Raw genomic sequence first — 23,225 nt, forward strand, 5'->3', positions numbered from 1 at the left:
TGATAAATTCCTATACGAAATTTACTTAGATTGACTCCCGTTTGCATGTCACACACATAAAGATATTTATTTTGGTTTTACATAGTTTTTTATTTGTGTTAAGCCATTCAGGTTCATTTTAGTGTTTTTCAACTTTCTGTAATTTCGATAGTAGGTATATCAGTGTTTACCCTTTGTCATAGCTGTTATTTTTTTTTCTACTGTTGTTACAGAAAAAATCATTTATGTTCTTACTTTTGTAATAAAGTCACATAATATAATGAATTTTTTATTTTTTAGGATTAAATTAATGACTGGTTAGAATCTTCCTATCCTTTCGTCTTCATGATCCTTTGGGGCATAGACTTGTTCAGTTCCATATTATAATAACTACTTAAGTATTACATACGCTCCATGATTACTAATATTCTGTTTGTAATTTTTATTAATTCCTATGCGACCAGCTAACATATTTTTATTCCGGCATGCTCTCTCTCTTATAGAACTTGTTTATACAGGGTGTCCAGAAACTCTACCTACAAACGAAGACAGGCGATTCCTCAGATATTTTCCTAAGACAATTTAACCCAATTCACCTAGTCCGAAAATGTTTCCTAAGGGAGCTAGAGCTCTTGGAAGATGGCATCTAGTAATTAGTTTTTCTTAAATACCTCCAAAACGCTTCTATTTAGAAAAACGAAATTTGGTAAGCCTATTCATCTTCCAGGGATAAATCGATTCCATCCATTGTGAATTTTTAGTACCGGTCATAGGCGTCCATTTTGGGTAGGGCAACAGTTATTTTATAGCATAACTTTTTTGTCTTTAGCGTTTAAGTATTTTTGACTCTGGATTTTTAAATTGTGAGGTATTCTAGAATTAAAAGATACTCTTGCTTTAATTCGGTAGGACACATCGATTTCTAGAAAAATTTATTTGAACATTTTTCGTTTTTTGAATTTGAAAAGAATTTAAAAAAACGGTGTATCTTACCAACTTGAAGCAAGAGTAACTTTTAGTACCAGAATACCTCATAATTTAATAATCTAGTGTCAAAAATGCTTAAAAATGAAAGACAAAAAGTTATGCGATAAAATAACCGTTGACCTACCCAAAACGGACGCATATGACCGGTACTAAAAATTTGCAATTAATGAAACCGATTCATCTCTGGGATATAAACAAACGTACCAGTTTTCGTTTTCTAAATAGTTTTTTTTAATTTTTTTTTAATTCAAGAAACGAAAAATTTTTAAATCGATGTTTCTAGAAAATTGTTTATTCTATGGACTTAAAGCAAGAGTACCTATTAATACTAGAATAATTCACAATTTAATAATCCATAGTCAAAAATGCTTAAAAATTAAATAAAAATGGTATGGGATAAAATAACCGTTGCCGTACCCAAAACGGGCGCCTATGACCGGTACTGGAAATCCACAATGAATGGAATGGATTTATATCTGGATGATAAATATGCGTAATAATTTTCGTTTTTCTAAATAGAAGCGTTCTGGCGCTATTTAAGAAAAACTAATTACAAGACGACATCTTCAAAGAGCTCTAGCTCCCTTAGGAAGCATTTTCGGACTAAGTGAATTGGGTTAAATTATCTTAAAATTATCTGAGGAATCTCCTTTTTTCGTTTGTCGGTAGAGTTTCTGGACACCCTCTATAAGGGCAACAATTTTAAATCGTAAGCTGCAACTTATATCATAAAGTTTTTAGCTGCCTTGTTACAGTACCGACGGCGCATATTTTTTTATTTCACGACCTAATACCCATTGCAAACTGAAAGCGACGTTGCCAAAATCTGAGGCAACAAGGTACCGGTTGTTAAACAAAAAGTAGAATTTATATGCTGAGGCGACAACATACAGCCAGTCACTGCTGCAATGCCGATACTAGCGCCAGTGATATACTGCCGAACTAACGAACCAAAAAATAGTGAAAAGGGGTACGTTGTCACCTCAAAACTATTTTTTGCACATCGACTCATAAGGTGGTTGGGAAGCTGTCCTGAAATTTTCAGCCCAAAACGTTGTCGCCTCACCAAAGTGAGGCGACAACGTCATATATGAGGCGACAACGTCTACCGATTCACCGTTTCTGAGGCGACAAGGTACCCCTTATCAATATATATATATATATATATATATATATATATATATATATATATATATATATATATATATATATATAAAGAAGTTTGGTATTATTGACTGACAATATGTAGACTTTAGTTTTTTATTGAGGTTGCAGTCATTTATTTCTAAGGGGCAGGGTAAGAGAAACTCTGTGTTATAATCAAGCTTTCGCAAAATTTATTTGCTTCGTCAGGATTAGCTAAAATTATTATATAGTTATAAATAAATACAACGAAATGAAAGAACATTGCATAAAAATTAGTACAAAAACTTACAACGTGAGGCTTGTTCCTTAATTTGACATTTCTACAAAACATAAAATATCTAAAAAAATCTTTATCCTAATGGTTTTCAAGTTCCAATGTTTCAATTTTTACAATTCATGATAAAAAATATGATTTATTAATTTAGTTCTAAATTTGACTAATGCCAGAAAGACACTTAAATAATGTCAAAAAGACACTCGTAGGTATTTGTTTATTTGATTTTAAGTTGTTAAGAACTAGATTTTTGATTATTACTTGCTTGTGCATTTTAAAATTTTAGAAGTTATAGATGTATATACACATATATATCGAATACCAAATACCCAATAACCAAAAATATATTAAATACCAAATGACTATGTAAATGAATGAATGAATACCAAATACCCATATATATGGCATTTATAGATTTTGAAAAGGCATTCGACTCTACAGAACACTTGGCAGTGAAACAATCACTACACAATAGCAGAGTAGATTACAGGTATACAGAACTAATCTCTAATATATATAGTAAGGTCACAACTACGATCCAACAACAACAATGTCTTTTTGACATTATTTAAGTGTCTTTCTGGCATTAGTCAAATTTAGAACTAAATTAATAAATCATATTTTTTATCATGAATTGTAAAAATTGAAACATTGGAACTTGAAAACCATTAGGATAAAGATTTTTTTAGATATTTTATGTTTTGTAGAAATGTCAAATTAAGGAACAAGCCTCACGTTGTAAGTTTTTGTACTAATTTTTATGCAATGTTCTTTCATTTCGTTGTATTTATTTATAACTATATAATAATTTTAGCTAATCCTGACGAAGCAAATAAATTTTGCGAAAGCTTGATTATAACACAGAGTTTCTCTTACCCTGCCCCTTAGAAATAAATGACTGCAACCTCAATAAAAAACTAAAGTCTATATATATATGACTATGTAAATGAATGAATGAATACCAAATACCCATATATATGGCATTTATAGATTTTGAAAAGGCATTCGACTCTACAGAACACTTGGCAGTGAAACAATCACTACACAATAGCAGAGTAGATTACAGGTATACAGAACTAATCTCTAATATATATAGTAAGGTCACAACTACGTAAATGAATATATATATATGATTATTAATATGTAGTGACTGTTAATAATACAAAATGAATAATTTTGGGGAATGCAGTCAATGTGTTTTGGGCTGATTAGAAGAGAAACACTTTGAACTTTTGTCGAGCTTTCGGACAATTTATTTCCTTTATCAAGACAATCTAAAAATACAAATGTTTAAATTTAGATGAAAACTAGAAAAATAACAACTTACTGCTCGTGGTTTACAAAATAACTAACATACTTATAAAAAACATAAAAATTTTTTTTAAAAAATATAAATTGTAAACGTAAATTAATTTTGAAATATGTCAAAAGGACATTAATCAAATGTAGTTAGGCTACTTTAATAACTCGATAGATTGGGAAAGAAATTAGTTAACAGTGTATAAAATAATGATATAAAGATATAAGCAAATTTGAAGTTATAATAATTAGTAAAAAAAAAACTGATAGTAATGTAAAACAAGTTTATTTAGAATGTTATAAATATTTTTCTTTTGATTTTAGTGAAATTTTAAATTAATAAGACCAAATTGTTTAAAAAATGCATAAATTAGTAATATCAGATCTCAAAATTAAAGTCAAAGTTAGTAAATTACAGTCAAAGTTAGTTAGTCAAAGCCAAAATGTTATTATAAATAATGCTTAGATTATTGATATCAGATCTCTTATTAATACAATTTGATTTTTTTATCCAAACCATTTCTTTAAATTCTCTTTTACGTAAATTTACTTCTCTTTCCAAAATTGTTGCTTCTTGAAAAATGAAAACATGATCCTCATTAATAACATGCTCTGCCAATGCACAAGAAGGGATATTTCTCTTGATATCACTTTTATGAGACGTTAGTCTAAGAGATAGGTTACGTGAAGTTTGTCCGATGTAACATTTACCACAAGTACTACAAGGTATGGAGTAAATAACATTAGAACTCTCCATAATTTTTAGCGGAGTCTTAGTTCTGGTATAAAGACTGTTCAAAGTTTTGACATTTTTAGTAGCAATTTTAATGTTTTTGTTTTGTTTAAATAACTTAATTAATTTTGGTGTTAAAGATGGTAGATATGGTAAAGAAAAATAAGATAAGGTAGGTATACTTTCTATCTCTGTTCCTTGTTCATTGATATCTGCCTGCAGTGTTCTATTACGAAAGAGAGGTAAACAATTGCTTACCTTTCTTAGATTTGCTGATTCACAGAGATTCTAATAATATCCTCAGAGCTCAATGGTACAGAAAACCTCTTTGTAGTAATCGCTACATTCATTACCTTTCACATCATCCTTATAAAATGAAAATTAACTTGATCTTAGGTCTAAAAAACAGAATATGTAAACTATCACATAGGGATTTTATTAATAGTGACCTCACAAAATTAAGAGAAATTTTACTAGAAAATGGATATCCTAGGGGTTTATTAAATAAATTAATTTTTAGCACTAATTATAATAGAACACTGCAGGCAGATATCAATGAACAAGGAACAGAGATAGAAAGTATACCTACCTTATCTTATTTTTCTTTACCATATCTACCATCTTTAACACCAAAATTAATTAAGTTATTTAAACAAAACAAAAACATTAAAATTGCTACTAAAAATGTCAAAACTTTGAACAGTCTTTATACCAGAACTAAGACTCCGCTAAAAATTATGGAGAGTTCTAATGTTATTTACTCCATACCTTGTAGTACTTGTGGTAAATGTTACATCGGACAAACTTCACGTAACCTATCTCTTAGACTAACGTCTCATAAAAGTGATATCAAGAGAAATATCCCTTCTTGTGCATTGGCAGAGCATGTTATTAATGAGGATCATGTTTTCATTTTTCAAGAAGCAACAATTTTGGAAAGAGAAGTAAATTTACGTAAAAGAGAATTTAAAGAAATGGTTTGGATAAAAAAATCAAATTGTATTAATAAGAGATCTGATATCAATAATCTAAGCATTATTTATAATAACATTTTGGCTTTGACTAACTAACTTTGACTGTAATTTACTAACTTTGACTTTAATTTTGAGATCTGATATTACTAATTTATGCATTTTTTAAACAATTTGGTCTTATTAATTTAAAATTTCACTAAAATCAAAAGAAAAATATTTATAACATTCTAAATAAACTTGTTTTACATTACTATCAGTTTTTTTTTTACTAATTATTATAACTTCAAATTTGCTTATATCTTTATATCATTATTTTATACACTGTTAACTAACTTCTTTCCCAATCTATCGAGTTATTAAAGTAGCCTAACTACATTTGATTAATGTCCTTTTGACATATTTCAAAATTAATTTACGTTTACAATTTATATTTTTTAAAAAAAATTTTTATGTTTTTTATAAGTATGTTAGTTATTTTGTAAACCACGAGCAGTAAGTTGTTATTTTTCTAGTTTTCATCTAAATTTAAACATTTGTATTTTTAGATTGTCTTGATAAAGGAAATAAATTGTCCGAAAGCTCGACAAAAGTTCAAAGTGTTTCTCTTCTAATCAGCCCAAAACACATTGACTGCATTCCCCAAAATTATTCATTTTATATATATATATATATATATATATATATATATATATATATATATATATATATATATATATATATATAAGATTATGGTATTCTTGACTGTATATTCAAATATCAAGCAGTGATTCTTTATTTATTCTTTATTTATCAAGCCAAAATAGACTGCATCCTCAAGAATCACTGCTTGATATATATATATATATATATATATATATATATATATATATATATATATATATATATATATAAGAGGGCGAAACACATTTCTAAGAACTGGTGTTTGGATCTTTGATTCTATTCGAAAAATTTTTCCCAACCCGAAATGGTGGATGTGTGAATTGTTCGTAAGGGGATTTTTCCACATTCTCTATTTCATCTGTTTGATATATATATATATATATATATATATATATATATAAAACAGATGAAATAGAGAATGTGGAAAAATCCCCTTACGAACAATTCACACATTCGCCATTTCGGGCTGGTATATATATATATATATATATATATATATATATATATATATATATATATATATATATATATATATATATATAGAAAAGAAAAATCATTGGCAAATAACTCGCAATGTGAATGTGAATACAAAATTAACAATATAAAAACATGGAATGCAACTGCAGACACGTGTTTCTGACTCATTAGTCGTCATCAGTACAGTATAGCTAAGTTAGAAGAATAATAGTTTAACTTGGAAAAAGATCACTACAGGAGCAATATTACCATTTGTGACAACAATGCAGTTGCATTCCATCTTTTTATATTGTTAATTTTGTATTCACATTCACATTGCGAGTTATTTGCCAATGATTTTTCTTTTCTATGTTTATAGTTGTACTCGCTTACTTAACATCCTTTATTATATATATATATATATATATATATATATATATATATATATATATATATCCTACTAATATTACGGACTCTGCATTAAGGATTTGACCATACACAACGGACTCGAGCGATTTACGGACTCAATATACGGAGGCCGTAATGTTTTTCATGTATTTCTTTAAACGGATGGTCATTTTCTACCAAAATTTTGTTGAATGAGAAAGTAGGGACCTCTACCTACTAAACAAATATGTTACAAATATTGTGGGTATCATAGGATAGCTGCAAATCTTAAAACAAAATGAGTCCGTAAGGTCGCTTGTAATTCAGCCATCTGCCGTTAGATGGCGCTTTTATGAGTATATTAAAGGTGTATATCGTTCATATGTAAAACTAAGAAACGACACTATAGACTCCGCTCAGCTGGCAACACTGTTGCCTAGATATTGTATCATCCGATCTGGCGCAAATTGCTGGTGCTGTTATCGTTAGTTTTTATGTGTTGAAAAATGTAATGGTACGCGGTAGGTATATTATTAATAGTACCTAATAAAGGAAGATATTTTGTTTCACAGACATTTCTTCCACACGTTTTGATTTTGAAATTGCATAATAAATACATCTTTTTTTTTATAAACGAATAAGCTATATAATTTTGTAATTCAGAAGAATATAAGTGTAACTGTTTACAAATAAAAATAAAATATTATAGGTCTGGATCCCGCGTATGAAAAAAAAGTTGATTAATAGCAAGCTGAAAATTGTTAATAGCTTAAGGGTATCTAGTCGGACAAACTTTGATATATGGGAACACTGGAACAGGGGAAATTTTAATTGTGGAACAGGTTAAAAATTTGAAACGGTTAGACCACGAAAACGTCACATGTATTTTGTCCGACAAAACTTCTAATTCATTTGTTACCCTTTCATTAAATTCTCATGCAAAAATCAGACCGCTATTTATCTATTTATCACCTGTCATAATTCCTGTCATTTGACATTTTCTACGTGTTCCACTCATTATAATGCCCATTTGGTGATAAATAGCAGCCTGATTTTTACATGAGAGTTTAATGAAAGGGTAACAAATCAATTGGAAGTTCTGTCGGACAAAATACATGTGACGTTTTCGTGGTCTGACCGCTTCAAATTTTTAACTTCTTCCACAATTAAAACTTCCCCTGTTCCAGTGTTCCAATATATCAAAGTTTGTCCGACTACACACCCTTAAGCTATTAACAAATTTTCAGCTTGCTATTAATCAACTTTTTTTCATCCGCGGGATCCAGACCTATTAATGGCTCCGTACATTTAATACTTGTTTGTAATGTTCATTTCTATTTGTAAGAATGTAGGTACTTAGTTTATTATTGATTTGTGCCAGTTGTGTTGATAAAAGTAGATATACATTTTTGTTTTAATCTTGCATCATAAAGCATAGAAATGTACAACATTAATTCTGTACCTATTCATTTTGTACGCAGATGTTCAAAAGAGTTCATTTTCGTTTTGTATACTTTCATTAATTTTTGCTTTATGCCTAGTATCAGATCATTGCCGATTCTTATATTATTTATGTCTACCATAACAATAACTGCGGATGTTTTTGGTTTTGCATTTACCACCTCTTGGAAATCTTTATAAAATTTCTCTCTGGCTTCTGTGTGTTTTTTTTTCTTGTCATTTCAGAAATACTCATATTTTTTTGATCATTCACTATATTTATAGATCGTGACCAGTCTTAAAGACGATAGGTACTCATTTCACCATAAGAAAAAATGATTTAAACATATATATTTTTTAATTTTTCAAAAATTGAAAATGTTATCGACCAAAAAAATATTAATACTTTCTATGAATTACTTATTAGCTGTTGCATATAATAATAATAACCTACCTACGTACTTTCCAAGTTAAGATATGACTATATATTTTTGGGGAGAATACTGGGAACAAGCCACAATAATAATATTACATATTTGCATATTATTTTTGACGTTTTGGGCTCCAAACCAGAATTCATTTTCAATGAATATACAGTCGGAATAATGAAAGAATACCAATGAACGAACATATAAAACACGCTGTATTTTCCTGTCACCGTGTCACAAAGAAAATTGTCCAGTGCAAGTGCATGTAACAATAATTATTACATGTACTTGCGCTGGCCAATTTTTTGTGTGACACGATGACAGGAAAATACAGCGTGTTTTATATGTTCGTTCATGGGTATTCTTTCATTTTTCCTACTGTATTTATAAAAATATTTTACAAACTGTAAAATCAAAAATACGAGGTGAAACTTCTCTGTATACCTTTTCTTTTTACCTCGCATATGAAAAGATTTTACCTCACACTTTTGATATAACAGTTTGTAAAAACTTTTTTTACAGTTTTAAAATGAATATGACGCTAATTCCCAAAATATTTCGGTATGCCGCAAAAACCAGCTTTAGAAAATTGACTATAATTTACCTATTACGACTGAATAAGGATAAATATTAAGATTTCATCATTAACGGCCAATACTTAAATCACCTAAGATACGCTGACGATATCATCCATATAGCTACAGACAAGGAACAACTACAGATAATGATACAACAACTAGACCAAGAAGAAAGTAAAGTTGGATTAAATATGATTTAAAACAAAACAAAAGTGATAACAAATCAAGAAGATGAGTTAAGAATCGTAGTTAAACAAAACCAAATAGAAGAAGTGAATGAATATACTTGGGACAAATAGAAAATTGAATAGAGACAACCAAACGGCAGAAATAAAGAGACGAACGAAGTTAGCGAAAAAGGATAAATACATATTAAGATTTCATCATTAACGGCCAATACTTAAATCACCTAAGATACGCTGACGATATCGTCCTTATAGCTACAGACAAGGAACAACTACAGATAATGATACAACAGCTAGACCAAGAAGCCAGTAAAGTTGGATTAAATATGAATTAAAACAAAACAAAAGTGATAACAAATCAAGAAGATGAGTTAAGAATCGTAGTTAAACAAAACCAAATAGAAGAAGTGAATGAATATATATACTTGGGACAAATAGTAAAATTGAGTAGAGACAACCAAACGACAGAAATAAAGAGACGAACGAAGTTAGCGTATGTCTCGTTTGGTAAGTTCAGCTTCATATTTAAGAATAAAAAATACCCTCATTATCTAAAAACAAAACTCTGCGACCAATGTATTCTTCCGGTCCTCACATATGGATGTTAAACATGGACATTCACAAAAGCGAATATGGATAGAATTGCGAAAACACAAAGAGCAATGGAAAGACAAATGATCAACATAAGATTCAGATAGAAAAAATGGATAAGAAATATAACAAAAGTTAAGGGTGCTTCTCGTCAAACAGCTAAACTAAAATGGAAATTCGCCGGTCATACTATTAGACAAAAAGAAGCAAGATGGAATAAAGTTATTACAAAGTGGAAACTATGGACATACAAACGAAAGAGAGGGAGACCACAGATGAGATAAGTAGATGACCTGAAACATCAAGCAGGCTCAAAATGGATGCACATGGCTTAGGATAGAGAAACATGGAAGAGCTAAGAGGAGGCCTATGTCCAATATTGGATGTTGCAAGGCTGATAGAGAGATAGATACATAGATATTAATATTTTAGAAATACTGATATTCTTTGGTTGTTCGCGGTATACATAGCGACTAAAGAAGATAATAATCATTGTATTCAAAAAGAAATGTGGTTCATTCCACGAATATACGGCTGTTTTGGATTATCGCGACAACGAATATTTTAGTGTACAACATAAGAAGTACGAAAGTAAATGGCTCTAATAATTATTCCAATAAACTACAATGTAATTTGCAATTTACTTTCGTTCTTTATATTTTGCACAATCAAATATTCGTTGTAGAGGTAATCCAACACAGTCGTATGTTCGTGGAATAGGGTGTAGTTAAAATACCTATGTTAATTTTTTCTGTCTTTAACATATTCAAATTTTGGGAGTAGTCAATCGAGATCGACAAAAAATATGAATGTTGTCCTGAAGCTATTTTCTTGCGGCATCTTATGCAATTTATTATTTTAGTTGGAAATATGCCACAAGTTAAGGTTTGAAATTAAACTTATTTGACGTTTCGACTTCGGAAATCCTTATGAAAAGTCAAACCATTAATAATTTGTTCAATTTATTAGTGTTTTGTATTTTAATAAGGATTTCCAAAGTGGAAATCGAAACGTCAAATAAATTTAATTTCAAACCTTAAATTCGGGATGATTCGGGATACTTAGTTATAGGAAGAAGGCAAAGGAAAGGAAGTATTATAATTAATTTTTCACATTAAAAGTTTTTGCAATTTACTATTTTAGTGGGAAATAAGTCATAATTTAGGTCTGAAATTAAATTTATTTGACGTTTCGATTTCCATTCAGGGAATGCTTATCAAAATACAAAATATTAATAAATTGAATTGAATAAATTAAACCATTTATTAATATTTTGTATTTTGATAAGTATTTCCGAAGTGGAAATCGAAACGTCAAAAAAAATTAATTTCAAAATTAAATTTGAAATTAAATGTTTTGACGTTTCGACTTCCGAAATCCTTATCAAAGTACAAAACATTAATAAATTGTTCAATTTATTAGTGTTTTGTATTTTGATCAGGATTTTCAAAGTAGAAATCGAAACGTCAAATAAATTTAATTTCATACCTTAAATTCAGGATGATTCGGGATACTTAGTTATAGGAAGAAGGCAAAGGAAAGGAAGTATTATAATTAATTTTGCACATTAATATTTTTTGCAATTTACTATTTTAGTTGGAAATAAGATATAATTTAAGTCTGACATTAAATTTATTTGACGTTTCGATTTCCATTCAGGGAATCCTTATTAAAATACAAAATATTAATAAATTGAATTAAATAAATTCAATCATTTCTTAATATTTTGTATTTTGATAAGGATTTCCGAAGTGGAAATCGAAACGTCAAATAAATTTAATTTCAAATATAAATTATGGCCAACTAAAATTGTAAATTGCAAAAAATATTAATTTGCAAAATTAATCATAAACTTACTTCTTACCATTGCATTCTTCCTATAACTAAGTATATGATTTTATTGAAACAGCCTTTAATAATTATTAAAAAAAATTTATTTCAATCTTATAAAACACATTTTGAAATAAAAATTAATTATTACACAAATCAGAAAAAAAATATAATATAAAGTAAATATAAAGTAAGCTTACAGGAAAGAAAATCAAAACAATTTCATCAAATCATGGCTTTCTTGAATACTGATTTTGGATAAAAACTGTAATTTTTAACAAACTTTTATTTCTGAAAGTGTCTGGATATTTTTCAATTAAATCTTTACATTCTCTCCTGTTTGGAGCTTTTCTTTTTTTGATATTCTTTGCAAAAAATCTTTTAGCAAAAACTTTTTGATCCTCGGTCCATCGGACTAACGTCCTTTTTTTAGTGGTTGACTTGACAATGGCATTTTTAACATTTTGTGGTTTCGATTTCTCAGCTTCTACTACCACTACATCTTCTTGGAAATTTTCGTATTCCTTGTCTTCTGGTTCGTTTGTTTCAGTCATTATATTTTCATCCATATTTAGTTGAATATCGTCAAGGCTTTTGCCTTTAAATGACTCACCACTTCCAGTTTCCATAACCAATAAAAGTTTTGCTAACTTGGCAGTTTGGTAAACATCATCTGGTAACCTATAGGATCCTCTGTGGACACCTACTGTATGACCCATGAATAATGCAAGTTGTTCAATATCGGCTTCCGTCATATTAAATAATTGACTTATTGTAGCCAAGTGTTTCCTTAGTCTAGTTGATGAAATAGCGTCAGGATTTTTGGCTCCTGATAATCTGGTATATTTTCTTAAGATTTTATATCCACTTATCTTATTCCTAGAATTTGGTTTTCCAAACAAAAAAATATTTTCTTCAGGAACGATATTTGGTCTTGCTCTTATCAATAAATTAATATTAGATTGTACATCTTTACTGAATAACACAGGTACACCCCTATGTCTTTTTTCTCGTATCACAACTCTCTTGAAAGTTTTGAGTAAAATTTGTTCAGATGGGCTGGTAATGAGCGAAAATTCTTCATATGTACTTTTATCATTAGTACAACTCAAATATGTATCCAACTTAATTCTTTGAAGTTCTCCTGGGTGCCTTCGGTTCAGTAGAAGAACTTAACAATATGTTTCGAGTAGGGTATTGTGTGCGGATACTTTGTTGTTATTAACTTGAAGTTTAGCCGCTGCTTTTTTAGACAAGTCTATCAAAAATCTTTCATGATTTTGAGATCATTTGCTAAAGGGACAATTGTAATCTTGTTCCACCTCTTTAGATTTAAATTGTTGGCTGCTTGACTGGATATTTCATACCTCCAACTCGTAGTGAATAAGTGGAGCATTGTTCTAAGCTGCGCTTCCGCTTCCGCGGCTGTAATGGATTCGTAGTTTGCTTTTTTCTTAATAACAAAGTTAATGGCAATGTCACATCATTGTTTAAAAGAATTTACTATATTCATAGCATAGGAAGGAGTATCAAAGCTGTCATTTGAAGATTTATATCCTGAGGCAATTTGTGTTGCCTGAACAATATTATCAAAATATTTAGGCTGTAATGCATCAAACAATGATTTTATTTCAAGATTTATTTTTTTAAGTTCAATAAGTATCCTGGCTAACTCCCTCATTTTCCGTGACGTCACTGTGACAAAATGATGTTCTCTATGTACTCTCAAAAACTAGAGCCAAAAGCGCAAATTAAAGCATCTATCTGTCTTTGCTTCTAGAGATATCTTGTCTGCGCGCATACGTGGAAAAATTTGTCGTTTCAATCTTTCATCAAATACTAAGCCAAATATAAATAAATAAACATAAATAAATAAATAACAAATTCTAAGCAAAATTTGTTACATAAAGTTATTAAAATAAATGTAAACTTTTTGAGTTATTAAAGATCAAAGATTTTATTTTTCTTGAGAAAAATACATGTTTTTAACCGATTTTTCATCAATAACTCAAAAACTATAAGATTTTACAAAAAAGTTATTATTACCAATATTGAAGCTAATAAAAAATGGAATAAACTCCTTACTAGAAAAACCTTTTAGTGTTAACTAAAAGTGAGTTATAGGTAATTGAATGTATATTTTTTTCGGCGAGTAAAAAATCTAAGTATTCAAGGTGAAATAACGGGAAAATTATGCATTTTATAACATAAACTTCTTAAACATTTGTCAAAGTACTTAAAAATATCTATCAAATGAGCCCCCGAACATGTTGATAGCATTAAAATTTATGCTCCAAAATTTTTTCAAAATTTATCTTTTAAAAATGTTTCCAAAAAATGTTATGTTTTTTTTAATAACTCCGTCCACTTTTACGATATCATGTTCACCTAAAAACCGTTTGAAAGTTAATTTGAAGGGCTATTTCACCACGTAAAACTTAATCTTTTATACCTCTTACTTTTTAAAAAAATAAAAGATTAAATAGCCCCGGTTGCATGGTTCTCACAGCATAATTCAAGATTTAAACGTTTCTATCTCGGTTATTTTTTACCCTATAGAAATAGTAAAACAGGTAGAATATTTGACAGTACTCGTCGAAAAAAATACACATCCAATTGCCAATAACTCACTTTGAACTAACATTGGTTTAGATCTTTAAGTGAGGAATGTATTAAATTTCAGTAAAAATAACTTTTTTGCAAAAGCTTATAGTTTTTGAATTATACGTGAAAAACTGATTTAAACCATGCATTTTTTTACGAAAAAATAAAATCTTTGGTCTTTAATAACTCAAAAAGTATTGGTTTATATTAATAAATTTATATGGCAAATTTTGCTTAAAATTTGTCCCTCTGACGATTTATGGTATTATTTTTAATAAAATAATTTTTACCCCCGATAAGGGGTGGCATCCACCCCCAGGGTAAAAGTGCAAGTTGGCATCATGTCACTTTTGTTCCTTGAGGCATCCTCTAATTACTCACCAATTTTCATGAAAATCGATGGTGGTTCAACGAAATAGGAGGTGAAAACCTTCAATGACTGCACTCTTTTGTTTTTGGTAAATAAAAAATCGTGAATATTACCCCCTAATTAGTGTCCCAAATAAAATTAATCGTGAGTGCTTTCCAGTTTACTTACTTATGTATTATTTGTATGATCTTTAAGTTTCACCCACCGGTTCAAAGTGCTTATTTTTGAAAAGAAAGTGGTTACTGATAAAATAAAAAAACAAACTTCGAAATGTTGAAAAGAATGCTTTTTTAAAAATTATATTAAAAAGTGTTAGTCATAAGAAAGGAAAAATTTCAAAAAGTAAATAAAAGTTTTGAGTTTTCTGTATATTTTCCCAAAAAGTGCTTCATTTTTTGGTTATTTCAGGTTGAAATACTCGATTTGTAATTTCAGTCTACAGACTTCATGCATGCACCGTTTTTTATTTTTTATAAGCTATATATTTGCTAAGATTATTTTTAACATTTTCACTTACAAATACATAACTCGAAAAGTATTAACTTAGTGCAAAAATTCTATAGGACAAGAGTTGATTAAAATTTGCTAATTTATTCATTTCCGTAGATACATTTTTTGAACGTACGTTTTTTCGCCTACAAGATTTCATCTCCCAAGTAGAAGCAACAAATGGCACAAGGTCAGAAGTAAAGTTGAGTACTTATAAGAGGAACCTACATCCAAATTTTTGTGAAATTTTATCGCCGTATTTCACGTTAATTCATCGCCGTATTTCATTCTACTGACCTATATACAGGGTGTCCCGAAAAGATTGGTCATAAATTATACCACACATTCCTAACTTACCTTAGTACAAATGTGCTCATAAAAAGTTACAGCCCTTTGAAGTTACAAAATGAAAATCGATATTTTTCAATATATCGAAAACTATTAAAGATTTTTTATTGAAAGTGTACATGTATCATTCTTATGGCAGGATCATCTTAAAACAAAATTATAGTGAGATTTGTCCACCCCATAAAAATTTTATGGGGGTTTTGATCCCTTAAACGGCCCCCAAACTTTTGTGTACGTTCCAATTAATTCATTATTAGTTAAACACAACGTTTTTTGCCTCTTAGTATTTTTTCGATAAGCGAGTTTTTATCGAGATGCGGCTTCTTTTTTAATGTATTTACATAAATATTTTATGGGAGTTTTGTAACTTTAAACCCCCCAAATATTTGTGTACGTTCCAATTAAACTATTATTGTGGTACCATTAGTTAAACACAGTGTTTTTAAAACTTTTTTGCCCTTAGTCTTTTTTGATAAGTCACCTTTTATCGAGATGTGGCTTCTTTTTCAAAATATACCTAAAAATGTAAATTATAAATAGGTTATTAACACATTTTCAGATTATTAACAGGTCTCTATAATCGTACTTAGCCATATACAAATATGTGGTGGATTCGATAAATATTCAAAATATCTCGATAAAAACTGGATTATCGAAAAAGTCTTAAGGGGCAAAAATGTTTTAAAAACGGTGTGTTTAACTAATGGTGCCACACTAATAATTAAATTGGAACGTACACAAAAGTTTGGGGGGTTTAGGGAAACAAACCCCCCATAAAATTTTTATGGGGTACACAAATTTTACTATATTTTTTATTAATGATGCTGCTGCCATAAGAATGCCACATGTCCATTTTCAATGAAAAATCTCTAAGTTTTCGATATATGAAAAAAAATTGATTTTCATTTTGTAACTTCAAAGGGCTGTAACTTTTTTTGTGTGCTTTATTGTATATAGGTAAGTGAGGTTCAATCAACCTATTTTTGACCCCAGAATCTGTGGTATAATTTATGACCAGTCTTTTTGGGACACCCTGTATAAAAAATAAATCTAATCAAAATTCAAGAAATTTCCTCTCTAGGTGTATATTAATTACGAATCTAATTATGTTCTATATTACCTAATTATCTAATAAAAAGTTAGATTCTATATATTTGTGTATTATCGTTCGGAAATTAAACTAATGAACAACGTGAAATATTAAAAAAGTATTACATTGACCTAACCAAAATTATTATATTTCTTTCAGTACATATTATCGTGTTCAGATTATTTTTAGAAGTCATAAAAATATTTTACCAGTAAAGTTATAAGCGTTTGTTTAAAAATACAGACTATTTAATTATTATACTTTTGTCGATTTTAAAACCATATGTTCCGATTTCATGTATCCTATTACTTAAAAAATCGCGAAATAGGAAATAACTTCGTTAAAATCACAAAGGGGAAACCCCAAATTATCTAAAAACGCAGTGAGTGAATTGACAACACTGTTTGAGTCTATACTGTTGTGTATATGAGGCCGTAACACCACAATACTGTTTAAAATTATACTCATGAGGCTGCAAAAGTAAGAAATCATAATGAGTTTATAATGATAACAGAACCAAAAAGACAAGTATATATTAATTTTCATCTTATCAAAATAGAAATTTGTGCATTAAGAATGTTTTGTCACTAGATTCAATATATTCGATTATTAAAATATTATATACACCTCTAAATAGGAGAGGCTGTAAGGTTGCGGTATGGATTGAGTCCTTAAGAATAGTAGGATGTAAATATATATATATATATATATATATATATATATATATATATATATATATATATATATATATATATATATATATATATATATATATATATATATAAACAGATGAAATAGAGAATGTGGAAAAATCCCCTTACGAACAATTCACACATCCACCATTTCGGGTTGGGAAAAATTTTTTTAATAGAATCAAAGATCCAAACACCAGTTCTTAGAAATGTGTTTCGCCCTCTTCAACCTCTCTGGGCTTATCAATAAAGATGAGAGGTTGAATATCTTTAGACACATTCCAATCAAAAAACATATATATAACAAAAAATATATATATATATATATATATATATATATATATATATAAACAAAAGATGTAGATCTTTGAAACACACTCAGTGATCAAAAGATCCACAGGTACTGGTGTGGACGACCACTCGTACGAAAACAAACAAATGAAATAGAGAATGCGGAAAAATCCCCTTACGAACAATTCACACATCCACTACTTCGGGCTGGGAAAAATTTTTTGAATAGAATCGAAGATCCAAACACCAGCTCTTAGAAATGTGTTTCGCCCTCTTCAATTTTGGTTTGGATCTTCGATTCTATTCAAAAAATTTTTCCCAGCCCGAAGTAGTGGATGTGTGAATTGTTCGTAAGGGGATTTTTCCGCATTCTCTATTTCATTTGTTTATATATATATATATATATATATATATATATTTACATCCTACTATTCTTAAGGACTCAATCCATACCGCAACCGTACAGCCTCTCCTATTTAGAGGTGTATATAATATTTTAATTATCGAATATATTGAATCTAGTGACAAAACATTCTTAATGCCCAAATTTCTATTTTGATAAGATGAAAATTAATATATACTTGTCTTTTTGGTTCCGTTATCATTATAAACTCATTACGATTTCTTACTTTTGCAGCCTCATGAGTATAATTTTAAACAGTATTGTGGTGTTGCGGCCTCATATACACAACATTATAGACTCAAACAGTGTTGTCAATTCGCTCACTGCGTATTTAGATAATTTGGGGTTTCCCCTTTGTGATTTCAACGAAGTTATTTCCTATTTCGCGATTGTTTAAGTAATGGGATACATGAAATCGGAACATATGGTTTTAAAATGGACAAAAGTATAATAATTTAATAGTCTGTATTTTTAAACAAACGCTTATAACTTTACTGGTAAAATATTTTAATGACTTCTAAAAATAATCTGAACACGATAATATGTATTGAAAGAAATATAATAATTTTGGTTGGGTCAATGTAATACTTTTTTAATATTTCACGTTGTTCATTCGTTTAATTTCTCAACGATAATACATAAATATATAGAATCTAACTTTATATTAGATAATTAGGTAATATAGAATATAATTAGATTCGTAGTTAATATACACCTAGAAAGCAAATTTCTTGAATTTTTATTAAATTTATTTTTTATACAGGGTGTCCCAAAAAGATTGGTCATAAATTATACCACAGATTCTGGGGTCAAAAATAGGTTGATTGAAATTCACTTACCGATATAAATAAAGCACACAAAAAAAGTTACAGCCCTTTGAAGTTACAAAATGAAAATAAATTTTTTTTCATATATCGAAAACTCTTAGAGATTTTTCATTGAAAATGGACATGTGGCATTCTTATGGCAGCAGCATCTTAAATAAAAAATATAGTAAAATTTGTGTACCCCATAAAAATTTTATGGGGGTTTGTTCCCCTAAACCCCCCAAACTTTTGTGTACGTTCCAATTATTAGTGTGGCACCATTAGTTAAACACACTGTTTTTAAAAAATTTTTGCCTCTTAAGACTTTTTTGATAATCCAGTGTTTATCGAGATATTTTGAATATTTATCGAATCCACCACATATTTGTATATGTCTAAGTACGATTATAGAGACCTGTTAATAATCTGAAAATTTGTTAATAACCTATTTATAATTTACATTTTTAGGTATATTTTAAAAAAAGAAGCCACATCTCGATAAAAGGTGACATCAAAAAAAGACTAAGGGCAAAAAAGTTTTAAAAACACTGTGTTTAACTAATGGTACCACAATAATAGTTTATTTGGAACGTACACAAACATTTGGGGGGTTTAAAGGTACAAAACTCCCATAAAATATTTATGTAAATACATTAAAAAGAAGCCGCATCTCGATAAAAACTCGCTTATCGAAAAAATACTAAGAGGCAAAAAACGTTTTAAAAACGTTGTGTTTAACTAATAATGAATTAATTGGAACGTACACAAAAGTTTGGGGGGCCGTTTAAGGGATCAAAACCCCCATAAAATTTTTATGGGGTGGACAAATCTCACTATAATTTTGTTTTAAGATGATCCTGCCATAAGAATGATACATGTCCACTTTCAATAAAAAATCTTTAATAGTTTTCGATATATTGAAAAAAATCGATTTTCATTTTGTAACTTCAAAGGGCTGTAACTTTTTATGAGCACATTTGTACTAAGGTAAGTTAGGTTTAATCGAACTATTTTTGACTCCAGAATGTGTGGTATAATTTATGACCAATCTTTTCGGGACAACCTGTATATAGGTCAGTAAAATGAAATACGGCGATGAATTAACGTGAAATACGGCGATAAAATTTCACAAAAATTTGGATATAGGTTCCTCTTATAAGTACTCAACTTTACTTCTGAACTTGTGCCATTGGTTGCTTTTACTTGGGAGTTGAAATCTTGTAGGCGAAAAAACGTACGTTCAAAAAATGTACGGAAATGGATAAATTAGCAAATTTTAAGCAACTCTTGTGCTATAGAATTTTTGCTCTAAGTTAATACTTTTCAGTTATTTGTGAGTGAAAATGTTAATTTTTCAACGAAAAGAACCACGATTTAAGACGGTTTTTCGTAAATAACTCAACAACTAAATAATTTGTAAAAAAAATAATATTAGCAAATATATAGCTTATAAAAAATAGAAAACGGTACATTCATGAAGTCTGTAGACTCAAATTACAAATCGAGTATTTCAACGTGAAATAACCAAAAAATGAAGCACTTTTTGGGAAAATATGCAGAAAACTCAAAACTTTTATTTACTTTTCTAAATTTTTCCTTTCTTATGACTAACACTTTTTAATATAATTTTTAAAAAAAGCATTTTTTTTTCAACATTTCGAAGTTTGTTTTTTTATTTTATCAGTAACCACTTTCTTTTCAAAAATAAGCACTTTGAACCGGTGGGTGAAACTTAAAGATCATACATGTTTCGACGAGTAGTCAAATCTAAGTATTCAAGCTTAAATAACGGGAAAACGATGCAATGTATAAAATATACCTGCTAAATATTTGTCAAAGTACTTCGCAATACCTATCAAATGAGCTTAAGAATAAGTTAATAGCGTCAAAATTAAGCAAGTTATTATGAAAATAAGAGAACCCCTTGGAATTTACAAAAAAAATTCCATTTCCACAAAAATTAAAATTTATAATAATCCTTACAAGAACTTCTTTATATTAGCATAAGTAATGATTTCAATAATTTTGACCGGTTTAGAATGCATATTTTTGAAAAAAAGATATAATTTAAAAAAATCATAATTTTTCAAATTATTGTAATTTTCATATTCTTTTGATAATAACTCCAAAAATAATCAAAATACGTAAAAAATTATATAGAACCAAATTTTAGTTTTTTCTGTCAAATATTTTACTATTTCTATAGGGTAAAAAATAGCCGAGATAGAAACGTTTAAATCTTGAATTAACCTTTTATTTTTAAAAAAGTAAGAGGTATAAAAGATTAAGTTTTACGTGGTGAAATAGCCCTTCAAACTAACTTTCAAACGGTTTTTAGGTGAACATGATATCGTAAAAGTGGACGGAGGTATTAAAAAAAACATAACATTTTTTGGAAACATTTTTAAAAGATAAATTTTGAAAAAATTTTGGAGCATAAATTTTAATGCCATCAACATGTTCGGGGCTCATTTGATAGATATTTTTAAGTACTTTGACAAATGTTTAATAAGTTTATGTTATAAAATGCATCATTTTTCCGTTATTTCAGCTTGAACACTTAGATTTTTTACTCGCCGAAAAAAATATACATTCAATCACCTATAACTCACTTTTAGTTAACACTAAAAGGTTTTTCTAGTAAGGAGTTTATTCCGTTTTTTATTAGCTTCAATATTGGTAATAATAACTTTTTGTAAAATCTTATAGTTTTTGAGCTATTGATGAAAAATCGGTTAAAAACATGTATTTTTCTCAAGAAAAATTAAAATCTATGATCTTTAATAACTCAAAAAGTTTACATTTATTTTAATAACTTTATATAACAAATGTTGCTTAGAATTTGTTCCTCTATCGAATTATGGGGTTATTTTGAATAAAATAATTTTCACCCCCGAGAAGGGGTGACATCCACCCCAGGGTAAAAGCGCAAGTTGGCACCATGTCACCTTTGTTCCTTGAGATATCCTCTAACTACTCACAAATTTTCATACAAATCGATGGAGGTTCAACGAAATCGGAGGTAATAGCTCATATCCACCTTCAGTGACTCCACTAAAAGGGAACAACTTTATTTTGAGCGTCGCGTCACTTGCTTAATTTTGGTGCTAAAAATGTTATAAAAATCAAAAACAAAGCTTTTATTAAACACTTTTAAAAAATTTTGATGAGTTTTCCCTGAAAAGTCCTTAATTTTTTGGTTATTTAACGTTGACATGTTCAATTTGGAATTTGACGACTAAGAACCTACTTTTCATAACTCTGCTTCTACGGGGTTTACAGACTTAATTCATATTCTATTTTTTCATGTTTTTATAAGCTACATTTTTGCTAAGAATATTTTTTTGGATAAAATACTTACTTTTTGAGTTATTTGTGAAAAACCGTCTATAAATTTGTGTTTTTTTTTTTGTTGAAACATGGACAGTTTCACTCGCAAATAACTCAAAAAGTATTATCTTAAACGTGAAAAGATCCAATAAAACAAAAGTTGCTTAGAATTAGTCAGTTTATCCATTTTTGAGAAGGGGTGGCTTTCACCCTTCAAGTAAAAGCAACCCTGGGCTCACGTCCAAAACTGAAGTAAAGGGGAAAAGGAACCTAAATCCATATTTTCAAGCAAATCCGTCATTTACCTAATAGGCAAAATGCCTGTTTTTCTTCGGATGTGCCTCCTACTCAAATGAAATATTATCATCTCGTCTCTTTCGTTGTAGATATGTGCTTCTTTTTGAAATGCTATTTATCCCGTATTATTCTAACTATTCTGTCTTCTTACATTTTACTGGTAAGCCTATTCCATTCTCTTCTTCTTTTTTGCACTCATTCTTTGATGTTGTTTATTCTGCATATGTGTCTAATCTCAGTACTCATTTATCTGTCCAATAGTGTTTTTGCGATTATTCTTCTTACTATTCAAAACAAGTAATTGGAATTCGTAAATCCTAGGTTTTCATCCAAAGTGACCGAAAGTAGAACCGGAAGTCGATATTTGAACTATTCGTGTAACTTTGCGTCCGTCGATTGATATACGATTTCACTAATTTTGAGTAATTTTTACTAAACTTTCGGTCATAACTGTTTAACCTGAAATGACTTCCAAACCTGAACTAAAAATTCATGCTCGACTTTTCAATAAGCTTCGATTGCTATGTCACAATGTACTATTTCTGCAACTATAATATG

General features: G+C 29.0%; 1 protein-coding gene across 3 annotated transcripts in view; it reads right to left on the reverse strand.

Moving 5' to 3' along the window:
* LOC126888112 (optineurin-like) overlaps positions 1-23,225 on the reverse strand; it is a 729,505-nt gene that overhangs the window by 190,602 nt on the left and 515,678 nt on the right. The window lies entirely within an intron of this gene.

This window comes from Diabrotica virgifera, chromosome 7 (assembly GCF_917563875.1).
Source record: "Diabrotica virgifera virgifera chromosome 7, PGI_DIABVI_V3a".
NCBI lineage: Eukaryota > Metazoa > Arthropoda > Insecta > Coleoptera > Chrysomelidae > Diabrotica > Diabrotica virgifera.